The sequence below is a fragment of the Macaca thibetana genome, chromosome 14 (assembly GCF_024542745.1).
Source record: "Macaca thibetana thibetana isolate TM-01 chromosome 14, ASM2454274v1, whole genome shotgun sequence".
Lineage (NCBI taxonomy): Eukaryota > Metazoa > Chordata > Mammalia > Primates > Cercopithecidae > Macaca > Macaca thibetana.
In genome coordinates this window covers 50,025,687-50,037,435 of record NC_065591.1, presented here as the reverse complement: position 1 = coordinate 50,037,435, position 11,749 = coordinate 50,025,687, and the positions used below count along the sequence as shown (strand labels likewise).

The 11,749-nt window shown below is 37.5% G+C and overlaps 1 long non-coding RNA gene across 1 annotated transcript; it reads left to right on the top strand.

Annotated features, from left to right (window-relative positions):
• The first annotated feature begins 1,513 nt into the window (after positions 1–1,513).
• Positions 1,514–11,289, top strand: LOC126936612 (uncharacterized). Its single transcript, XR_007719455.1, has 4 exons — positions 1,514–7,274; positions 7,919–7,940; positions 9,015–9,137; positions 10,199–11,289. It is a non-coding gene; the product is annotated as an uncharacterized LOC126936612 (long non-coding RNA).
• The last annotated feature ends 460 nt before the right edge of the window (positions 11,290–11,749 follow it).

Sequence of the window (11,749 nt, the reverse complement as noted above, 5' to 3'; positions counted from 1 at the left end):
TGACTTCCCTGGGATTTGCCTCAAGTCATTGTAGTCAAGAAAGCAGAGTGCATCTTCCATTAGTTGTGTTTAGTGGTTAAGGCTACTTTTTTTTTCTTCCTTCGAAGGTGAAGGAAATAGGAGTTTCTCTTTGGAGAAGAGAACTGAGTGGAACATTCACTCTGCGTCTTTTTTCCCTGGGTTTGCGAGTTGTGATTGATGAAGTCAGCTTTCAATAAAGCCCGTAACTGAACGGACAAATATCTAAAAATAAGTTCAAAGAGAAATAGAGAGAAGAAAAGGCTTTGACCATAAATCATTCATAGGATTCCTCACATGAGCAGAATAGAAACAAGGCTGCCACATTCTCAGAATCACAGACTGCCACAGCCATGGACGAGAGCTCCTCTACAGACTTGGAGAGGAAGGGCCAGCTGGGCGGGTAGGTTTCAAGACTCCCAGGTTGGAATCTTGGCTTGTATCCACTGTACTGGCTTTACCACCCTGGAGACTATCAGCCTTACATGTACCACTTTTATTTTCTGAAGCTATTTTCCTCTCTGTAAATCAAACATTGATCTCCCTGCATTATCGGAAAAATTATTGAAAACACTGAAAACATAAATGGAAATGTGCCTGGAAAAAAGTGGCACCAGCACTTCATAGATTGACAGCAGATATGTGTTGAATCTAGATAAAGTATACTCTTTTTTTGGCAGTGGTAAGGGGATTATCTGACATTTTGAATTACAGTACCCCCCTGCCACCCACCCACCCTGCTTATCCATCGTTTTGCTCTATCATGGGTTTTAATTATCTGGGGTACAGTACAGTAAGGTATTTTGAGAGAGACCACATTCATGTAACTTTATCACAGTATATGGTTAGAATTGTTCTATTTTATCATGAGTTATTGCTGTTAATCTCCTACTGTGCTTAATTTATAAATTAAATTTTATCACAGCCATGTATGTATAGGGAAAAGAAACATAGTACATATAGAGTTTGGTAGTATCCAAGGTTTCAGCCATTCCCTGGGGGTCTTGAAACATTCCTCCCTTGGATAAGGGGGGTGACTATCTCTCCTCTCTGTTAAATTCATCTTCATTTCCCTTTTTTTCTTTGAGACAGAGTCTCACTTTGTCTCCCAGGCTGGAGTGCAGTGGCGTGATCTCGGCTCACTGCAGCCTCCACCTCCTGGGTTCAAGCGATTCTCCTGCCTCAGCCTCCTGAGTAGCTGGGACTACAGGTGCCTGCCACCACGCCCGGCTGATTTTTGTATTCTTAGTAGACACGGGGTTTCACCATGTTGGCCAAGATGGTCTTCATCTCCTGACCTCGTGGCCTGCCCACCTCAGCCTCCCAAAGTGCTGGGATTACAGGTGTGAGCCACTGTGCCCGGCCATTTTCCTAATTGGATTTGGAGCACTCACAGGTGTTTAGAACACTTGTAGATTGTTTGAGTCCACTGGGTTATTGACTCTTGTTTGTTCAGTGCCCACAGCTGACCGTATGTGTGTTGTGGTCTGTATATCTTTTAAGTGGTCATATACAACATGTACTGGCTAAAATATACCTTTTGACACTAGGATTTTCTTTTTCTATTCTTTTTTCTTTTCTTTCTTTCTATCTTTCTTCCCCCCCTTTTTTTTTTTGACAATTTGAAGAGAACTGCACTGTCTCCCAGACTGTCTTGCTCTGTCACCTAGACTGGAGTGCAATGGCGCAATCATGGCTCACTGCAACCTCAACCTCCTGGGCTCAAGAGATTCTCCCACTTCAACCTACCTGTTAGCTGGGACTACAGGCATGCATCGCCATAGCTGACTTAATTTTTGCATTTTTTGTAGGGACAGGGTTTCACCATGTTTCCCAGGCTGGTCTGGAACTCCTGGGCTCAAGCAGTCCACTGACCTGGGCCTCCCTGAGTGCTGGGATTACAGGTGTAAGTCATAGCACCTGGCCCACACTAGGATTTTCTACAGTCCAGGTTTCCTTCCCAAAACTATGTAAGGTAAGTAGAGCAGATATCATTCTCACCTACATTTTTCAGGAATGAAACTTCAGATTTAGAAATTTTATTAACTTGTCTATGTCACAGAGTAATTGAATAGAAAAGCCAAAGACTAAAGCTTGAGTACCTTTACAGGGTTATTTCTACCATCAATGGATCAGGGAACAGCAGCTTATGTAAAAACTATCACTGGCCCATGATCTGTAGCTCTACTCTGCATGTAATTGCCAATGGACAAGTCAAGTGAAATATTGATTGTCAAAATGCAATGTATTTGTAAACAGGCAGGTTAATTAGGTTAATGGAACTTAATGTGGGGATGGCATTTTACAGTTTCTAAAATGCTTTCATATGCACTATCTCACTTGATCTTAGAAACAGGCCTGAGGGTAAGCTTACGGTTACTATTTTGCCAATGTACTGTTGGAAAAAATGAGACTTGGAGTAGTACAATGACTTACCCAAAAGCACATGGACAAAAACTGTTGGAAGCTATGTTCACACCTGTTCTATCAATTCTTTCATATTTCTGTTAAACTAAACTCCATCTAGTAGTGTACAGGTAAGATATTTTTAGTAATAATCATCAATGAGATTATGTATTTAATAAATTTTCATGTGCCAAACCCAGCGCTGGGTGAAGTGTGATTAAATTATTAATTAAATAAGTCAATACACTAAATATGTAAATTGCATTAATTAACTAAAAAAAAGACTGCTAGCTATTATTGTAAAAATGAGATGAATAACAACTAATTCTTTCCTTCAATTCCCGGGTCTTACGTGTTTGTTTCTTTTTTAGTAGCATCTGTTGGTTCCTTGATGGTTTTCTTCCCACATGTGCCTAAAGGTGCTAACACTCATCCACTCTGAAAACCCATCCAGGTCAGCTTCCTCCACCTCTGCTTCTAACCCTCCCACTTCCCTGAGATTCCCCTGGAGTTGTTTAGCTGCTCAGTGCCTTCATAATGATGGCTTGACTTTGATTTTACTATCTCCTTCAGATATTGACCTGACTGCCCCTCTTGGCTCTGTGTCCTAGGTGCCTGGCTCTATGGCCAAGATGCTCAACCTCTCCAAACTTCAGTTTTCCTCATCTCTGCACTGGGAGTAATAATAGTACCTACTTGGTAGGGTTCTAAAGAGGATTAAATGGGGTAATGAATGTAAAGTTCCTAGAGTAAATACCCAGTAAATGCTAGCCGTTTGTATTTCTATTATAGCCTTTCTATAAGTGATATCTCTCCTCCATATTTTCCTGAGTTGCTAGAGCCAGGCTGGGTGTGGCATATACCCCTGGCTATCTAAGAGGTGATCTGCACAGGATGTATGTGGACTATCAGCAGGTACACTTTCTGAATGAACTCATGTGTTGTGGAATTGCTCACATATTGATTAAGTCCTCGCCTTTTAACGTCTTGTTTTAAAAGCCCACAGAATCAACTCTGGGTGCTGATGCTCATAGTTCCTAGATCAGGTCTCACCTTCCCCTTCCACATTGAAGAGGTTTCCTAGGGACCTTTTTGCTTAGGGCTTTCAATCCAGGATCTCAGGGGACAGCCAGCCCCTTATAAATGTACAGGGTACATCCTACCTTTGAAAGGCTTTTGGGAGTGCAAGGGGCAGGGAAGTGGGGAGTGGACAGCTTTGCTTCCTTATATGGATTGCTTTTTGTTACACACCCGAGTTTATAAGGAAATGCAATTGAAGCTGCCATTATGTTTAAAAAAATCAAGACACTCAGTGATAAAACATAGAACATATAATTAACTTTATTGAGCAGAACAAAGCATTTTATAAAAACTCACTCAGACTGAATTAATATAAGGATACTTAGCATAATGTGTATAGTTTAAATTACCGCCTACTAATCATCAAGCAGTTGAGTGGTAAAGTTGTTAGACTTTCAATTTGCAAACAAGTAGAAGGAAAGGCCTATTTTTACTTTCCGATGATTAGATAGAGCACACATTTGTCCAATCTCAGTGTGTGTGGGTTCACTTCAGAGAGATAGGGTTCTGTTCTAAGTCTTGATATCTTAGGCTGGTGACATTGTTCTGCATGCTGTGTTTCATGCCCAGTGTGTGATAATGGGCAATCTGGCTTCCTGTCTCGTTCAGCCACTATCTCCCCATACCTAAGATCCCCTAAACCCTACCTGCAACCAAATTCTCCTTCACATCTACATCCTGTTACTAATTCTTATCCCAAATGAAAGATACATAAAGAGCTGTAATCTAAGCCTAACAACTTAGATTCAGCTTCAGGTTATGCTTTCTACTTACTGACATGTCTCTTTATGCTGTCAGTTCATTCTCCCGGACTTCCACATATTTCCGATTCCAGGTGCACCATCATAAAAAATTCTACCTGCTTCATTTTCACTTCCATCTTTTTCATATGAAAGTTTCTAAATTCAGGTAAAACACAACAAGGGATGAGAGGGTTATATTTATCCATCTGAGCAGCCTGTCCTATTGGGGAGAAAATAAAAAAGATGTGGAAACAAGAGGGTAGTCTCAGCTTAAGCACAGAGGCATTTGTTCATCTTATACTGAAAAGTCCAAAGGTAGATATTGCTGAGCTTCAGGTGGGTCCATATGGCATCACTGGGCTTCTACTTCTCTTCACCTCTCCTCTCTGCTGTAATGATTCCATTCTTAGATAGGCTTTTCTTTCGTAGATGGTTGAAACTCCTCTTCACCTTATTTCCTCTCACTATAAGTGTCTCATTGGATCTAATTGGTTCTCATCTACCTATCTATGAACCATGGCTAGGCATTCACAATGTATTGTTTAGCTTAGGCCAATCAGGATTACATCTGGGCCTCAGTGCTCTTATCTATATAATAGGCATCAGACTAGATCAAATTTGTCAAACTCTTATTCAGGAATCTACTGAGTCTGCACAACCCCTTTAGGGACTACCAGTGTGAGAGGGATATGGTCCTGGCTTTTAGGAAGAGGTGGGTCAAGGCTGTCTCTCCTTTACCACTGCTTCAATCAGATCAGATCTTATTTCTTCTGTTTTTAATGCTGAGCTTTCTGATGAATAGATCAGTTAGCTTCTGTTGCATAACAAAATGTGCCAAAGCATAGTGGTTTAAAACAGTCATTGTTTACTGAGTGTGTAATTCTGTGGGTCAGCAATTTGGGCTGGGCTCAGCTTCACCTTGTCTCAGCTGGAATCACTCATGAGACCAAGGGTAGCTGGCTGGTCGATTTATGATAGCCTTGACCAGGCTGCCTGGGATGATTGGACCTCCATCTACATGATCTATAGCAGGTCAGCCTGGGCTCATTCACATGGCCATCTTAGGGTTCCAAAGATCCTGCAGGAAAACAGGATAAGCTGCAATGGGCAAGTGCTTTCCAAGCCTCTGCTTGCATCAGTTTTGGCAATATTTCATTGACCAAAACAAGTAACAGAGCTAAACTGAGATTTAAAAGATGAAGAGAAAATCTTTATCTCTTGACAGAAAAAGCTGTAACAACACAGTATACAGGCATGCATAAAGGACTGGAAGAATTTGGGGCCATTTTTTGCAATCTACCAAGATAAACTTGAACATTTGAAGAAAGGGTGTTATATTTTTAAAAGTTAGAGAACTCCGACCAGAGGGTCTCTAAGAATTTTCCTGATTGACTGTCTCTAAATTTGATTACTCTTGTAATTTTGTACCTTACTACTTGTCCAGTATTCCCACCCTTCCCCTCTGCCTTTCTTGGAATATCTGTCACAGCTTGATGACCCAATAAATGAAAGCCAATTAGTCTGGTCCAGGTCTGTGACCTGATTCAGTGTGAGCCTCCAATTCATGCATACAGTAGGAAACATGTTAATTTATAACTTGCCCCACTTTAAAAGTTTTAATCTTAACTTGAGCCACATTTTATGTTTTTTTTAAACTGAAGTCTTTGATGTATAGGCAAGAGCTTCGCATCTTAAATAAATAACAGGTCAGATTCATATTTAGAGACATGAACCAGGAGCAGTACAGTTTTTATTACTAAGAATACTTTGTGCTGGTTTCCAAATTAGCAACCCTCCCAAGAAGCCTGCGGGTTCCTCCTTTTCATGACAGATGAAGACTGTACATGAGTCTTCAATGTGTCCATTCATCTCTTAGCCTGGCAATCTATGGCTTAGCCACACTGAACTGTTTGGAGTTTCTGAATGCCCTATGCTTCTCCTTGTCTCTAAGCCTTTATTTATACTGCTTCCTCTGCCTGGAACACCTTCCAAATGCTTCACTAGGTCCCTTTCATCTGGATATTTTATTCATGTTCTTGAGGCCCTAGCCTCTATTACCTCCTCCCATAAGTTTTACTAACTTAACACTCTACTAAGCCAGAGTTAAAGGCCCTTTCTCTGTATAACCTTGACACCCTATACTTAACTAGTCAAAGCAACTGTAAATTGCCAAAGTACTGTACTATACTTGCCTCTTTTCTAGACTCTATTCCCCTCTAGTCTGTGAGCTTTGGGAGACAGGGACTCATCACAGGTATTGTGACAGGGCTTGACTTACAGCATATTGTCTATAGATATTTGCTGATTGAATTAAATATCTTTGCTTCACATATATTTCCCTTATTTTCAGAAGGGTGAGCCAACATATTATTTAATAATAACAGCTAATATGTATTGAGTACTTACTATTGTACATCTATATTATTTGCATTATCTCATTTAAACTGCCTAAAAATTCAATGAGGTAAGTATTGTTATTAACATTATTACTATTGTCCCTAATTTAGAGATGAGGACACTGAAGCACAGAGCAATTAACTTAGCTAAAGAAACATGTTTTTATCAGTTAGGATGCTTCTGGATGCAAGCATCAAAAACCCAAAGTAAAATAATTTTTTAAATATGGATGATTTATTTTCTCATATAAGAGTAAGTTCCCTCTAATGGTGGCTCCACAGAGCTGGGTAACTCAGCAGGTTAACAATTTTATCTAGAATCCAGGCTCTTTCCATCTTTTTGTTCTGCCTTCCTGTTTGTCAGACCCATCCTCAGACCAACTCATCTAATGATAATCAAAGTTCCAGGCTTCATATTCATGCAGAACCATATCCAGCAAAAGAAGAGGAGAAGAGAGATGACTCTTTATCAACAAGACAGCCTTTAACAGCAGTCACCCAGTGGAGTTTCACTTCTATCTCATTGGCCATACTGGATCACATGGTCACCTCTTAACCAATGCATGAAGGAAGAATGAGATTACATCTAAAGATTTATCGGGGAACCAAGGATAGAGCCACCAAGGAGAAGGTAAACAAAATAATGGCCTGTAGCAAAAAGTGAGGGTTGCAGTAGGAAGGACGAAGTTTTGGGTAAACAGCTCTTGATGTTTGCTAAAGTGTGCAAGCCAAATTTAAAAAGCAAGCAATCTGACTGCAGAATCAGCATTTCTATAAATTTTAGAATTAAGATATCAAGTTCTCTAAAAATTATGCAAGGCCTTAGTTGGTGTTGCATTGAATCTATAGATCAATCTGGGGAGAACTGACATTTTACAATACTGAATAGTATGTTTTATTGAGTGTTATGTTTATTTTTTTACTTAGGTCTTCTTTAATTTCTCTCAGCAATGTTTTATGAATTTCTGTGTATAGACTTTGCATATATTTTGTGAAATTTAATGCTGAATTGTGGTTTTTGGTGCTATTATAAATAATATTATTGGTTTTTTAAAATTTCGGTTTTAGCTACTTGTTGCTAAACTATAGAAATACCATTGATTTTTATATTTGAACAAATATCCTCTAACTTCACTAAAGTCACTTATTAGTTCAAATAATTTTTTGAAGATTCCTTGGGAGTTTCTACATAATCATATCATTACAAATAAGGACAGTTTTACTTCTTCTGTTCCAATCTGTATAACTTTTATATCTTTTTCTTTCCTGTTTCAGTGGCCAGAATCTCCAGTACATGGTAAATAAAAGTGATGAATGTTGACACCTTATCTTAGGAGGAAAGTATTCAGTTTTTAACCATTAAATATGATATTAGCTGTAGGTCATATAATGATTTCTATTTTTTTTTCAGTTTGAGAAAGTTCTATTCTGTTTCTTGTTTATTCAGAATTTTTATCACAAATAAAAAATTTTATCAAATGCTATTATTTATCTACTGAAATGATCTTACAAATTTTCTTTTGAATCTGTTGATATAGTAAGTTATATTGATTGGTTTTTGAATGCTGAACCAACCTTGCATTCCTGAGATTAACCACACTTAATGGGATTTGATTTGCTAATGTTTTGTCAAAGAATTATTGCTTTTCCATTTATGAGGGTTATTTTTCTACAGTTTTCTTATATCTCTGTCATGTTTTGGTATCAGAGTAATGCTGGCCTCATAAAATAAGTTGGAAAGTTTTATCTCCAATTCTACTTTTGGGGAGTTTGTGTAGAATTGATATAATTGGTATAATTTCTTCCTCAAAGATTTGCTGGAATTTGGCAGACAAGCTATCTCAACATACATAAGTAAAAAGTGTTTGTGGTGGGGCGGGATGGAGGGTGGTGGGAAGGATTTAGCTACACATATTTGTTTTTTAAAATTGTTATAGTCAGGTTATCTATTTTTTCTTAGCTGAGTTTTGGTAATTTGCACCTTTCAAGTAGTGTGTCCACTTGATCTGAATTTATTGACCTGAAGTTTTGTATAACATATCATTATTATCTTTTTGATATCTGTAGAATCTGTAGTTGTGTCTTTTTTTCCCCTAACACTGGTATCGCCTTCATCTCTCATGCTCTTTTTTTCCTGATTAATCAGCCAAGAGTTGTATCAATTTAATGATTTTTTCATAGAACTAGTCTGGTTTTATTGACTTTCTTTATAAATTTTCTGCTTTAGAGATTGATGATTTCTACTCTTACCTTTATTATATTCTTTCATGCATTGGGTTTTGCTCTTCTTTTACTAGCTTCTTGAGATTGAAACTTAGATTATTGATTTTCTTTCTTTCTCTCTTTCTTTTTTTTTTTTTTTTTTTTTCAGCTGGAGTTTTGCTCTTGCTGCCCAGGCTAGAGTGCAATCGCATGACCTTGGCTCACTGAAACCTCTGCCTCCCTGGTTCAAGTGATTCTCCTGCCTCAGCCTCTTGAGTAGCTGGGATTACAGGTATGTGCCACCATGCCAGCTAATTTTGTATTTTTAGTACAGACGGAGTTTCTCAACGTTGGTCACGCTGGTCTTGAACTCCCGACTTTAGGTTATCTACCCGCCTCAGCCTCCCAAAGTGCTGGGATTACAGGTGTGAGCCACCATGCCTGGCCTAGATTATTTATTTCTAATATAAATATTTAATGCTATTTATTTTCTGAACAAGAGATTGAAAAATATTTTCTGTAAAGAGCTAGATAGTAAATACTTCTAGACTTTGCAAGCTATAAATTGTTCTTGCGAAATAATGATCATTGTCATCCTCTTTAACTTCTACTTCTTGTTTTTTTATTTTTACAATTATTTAAAAATGGAAAAACTATTCTTAGCTTGAGGGCCATAGTTTACTGACCTCAGCTCTAAGTGATTCTTTAACTACAGACACAAACTTTGATACATTGTGTGTTTTCATTTTCATTCAATGCAAAGCATTTTCTAATTACTCCTGAGTTATCCTCTGTGACTCACATATTATTTAGAAATAGGTTGTTTAATTTCTAAATATTTCGGAATTATGAAAATATCTTCCTGTTATTTATCTCTAATTTAATTTTGTTTCTGTAAGACAGCATATTTAGTGTGATTTTAATTCTTTTAACTTTGTTAAGGTTTGTTTGATGGCCCCGAATATGGTCTGTTTTAGTGAATGTTCCTTTACATTCGAAAAGAATGTGTATTCTGCTCTTTTTGAATGTCACATTCTATATATAAATGTCAGTTATATCAGATTGGTTCATAGAATTGTTCAGGTTTTCTTTATTCTTACAGATTTTATGCCTACTGGTTCTATTTATTGCTGAGTGAGAGGTGTTGAAGTTCCCCCGTATAATTTTGGCTTTGGACTTGTTTTTTTATCCTTCAGTCTTATCAGTCTTTCCTTCATATATTTTAAAACTCATTCAATGGTTGCTGATTTAAGATTGTTATGTCTTCTTGATGAATTGATCCTTTTGTCATTATTTAATATCCCTCTCTATCGCTGGTAATATGCCTTATTTGAAGTCTACTTTTTCTTGCAGCCATAAAAAGGAATGAGATCATGTCTTTTGCAGGGACATGGATGAAGCTGGAAGCCATCATCCTCAGCAAACTAACACAGGAATAGAGAACCAAACATCGCATGTTCTCACTCATAAGCAGGAGTTGAACAATGAGAACACATGGACACAGAGAGGGAAACAAAACACACTGGGGTCTGTCAGTGGGGTGGGAGGCAAGGGGAGGGAGAGCATCAGGACAAATAGCTAATGAATGCAGGGCTTAAAATCTAGATTACGTGTTGATAGATGCAGCAAACCACCATGGCAAACATATATTATGTAACAAACCTGCAGGTTCTGCACATGTATCCCAGAATTTAAAGCAAATTTTTTTTTTTTAAGTTGAAATTGTGATATTCGATTTTTTTAAAAAATCAGGAAACAAAGACTCATGCACATGTATGAGCAAAGACTGCAGCACTATTCACAATAGCAAAGACTTGGAACCAACTCAAATGCCCATCGATGATAGACTGGATAAAGAAAATGTGGCACATATACACCATAAAATACTATGCAGCCATAAAAAAGGATGAGTTCATGTCTTTTGCAGGGACATGGATGAAGCTGATTATTCTCAGCAAACTAACACAGGAACAGAAAACTAAACACTGCGTGTTCTCATAAGTAGGAGTTGAACAATGAGAACACATGGACACAAGGAGGGGAACACCACACACTGGAGCCTGTTGTGGGCTGGGGGGCTAGGGGAGGCATAGCATTAGGAGAAATAACTAATGTAGATGATGGGTTGATGGGTGCAGCAAACCACCATGGCACATGTATACCTATGTAAAAAACCTGCACATTCTGCACATGTATCCCAGAACTTAAAGTATAATAATAATAATAAAAATCAGGAAACAACTCTATGATGTCTACCTTAAATATTGAACTACAGATAGAGTAAAAGTAAAAGTGAAAGTATAGGAAAGGTATACCAGGCAAGCACTAATCAACAAAAGGTGGAATGACTTTATTATTAAAATCTTTAACCTATTGCAATCTAGCTTCAAATTATATCACTTTATATATACTGTAAGAAACCTATAACATTGTATTTATAATTCCCTGCTACTATACTTTGTGCAATTAACATACATTTTAATTCTATATATGTATAAAACTCACAATGTATTTGTATTGTTTTTGCCTTTACAAGTCCATTATCTTTTAAGGACATTAAAAAAGAAAGCAAAGTTTATATTTACCCATATATTCAACATTTCTTAATTTCACTGTGAAGATCTGAATTTCCATCAGGTATTTTTTTTTCTCTCTAAAGAACTATCTCTAACAGTTCTTGTAGAAATGCTGGCAATATATTGTCTCGGTTTTTTGGATTTAAAAATGTTTTTATTTTGCTTTCATTTTTTAAGAATAGTCTCCCTGAGCTGACAGGTCTTTTGTTGTTATTTTTTTTTCTCCAGCACCTTAAAGATGTCTTCTGGTTCGTATGTAACTTGCAAGAGAAATCAGTTGTCATTCCTATCTTTGTTCCTTGTTTTTCTCTGATTACTTTTAAGAGTT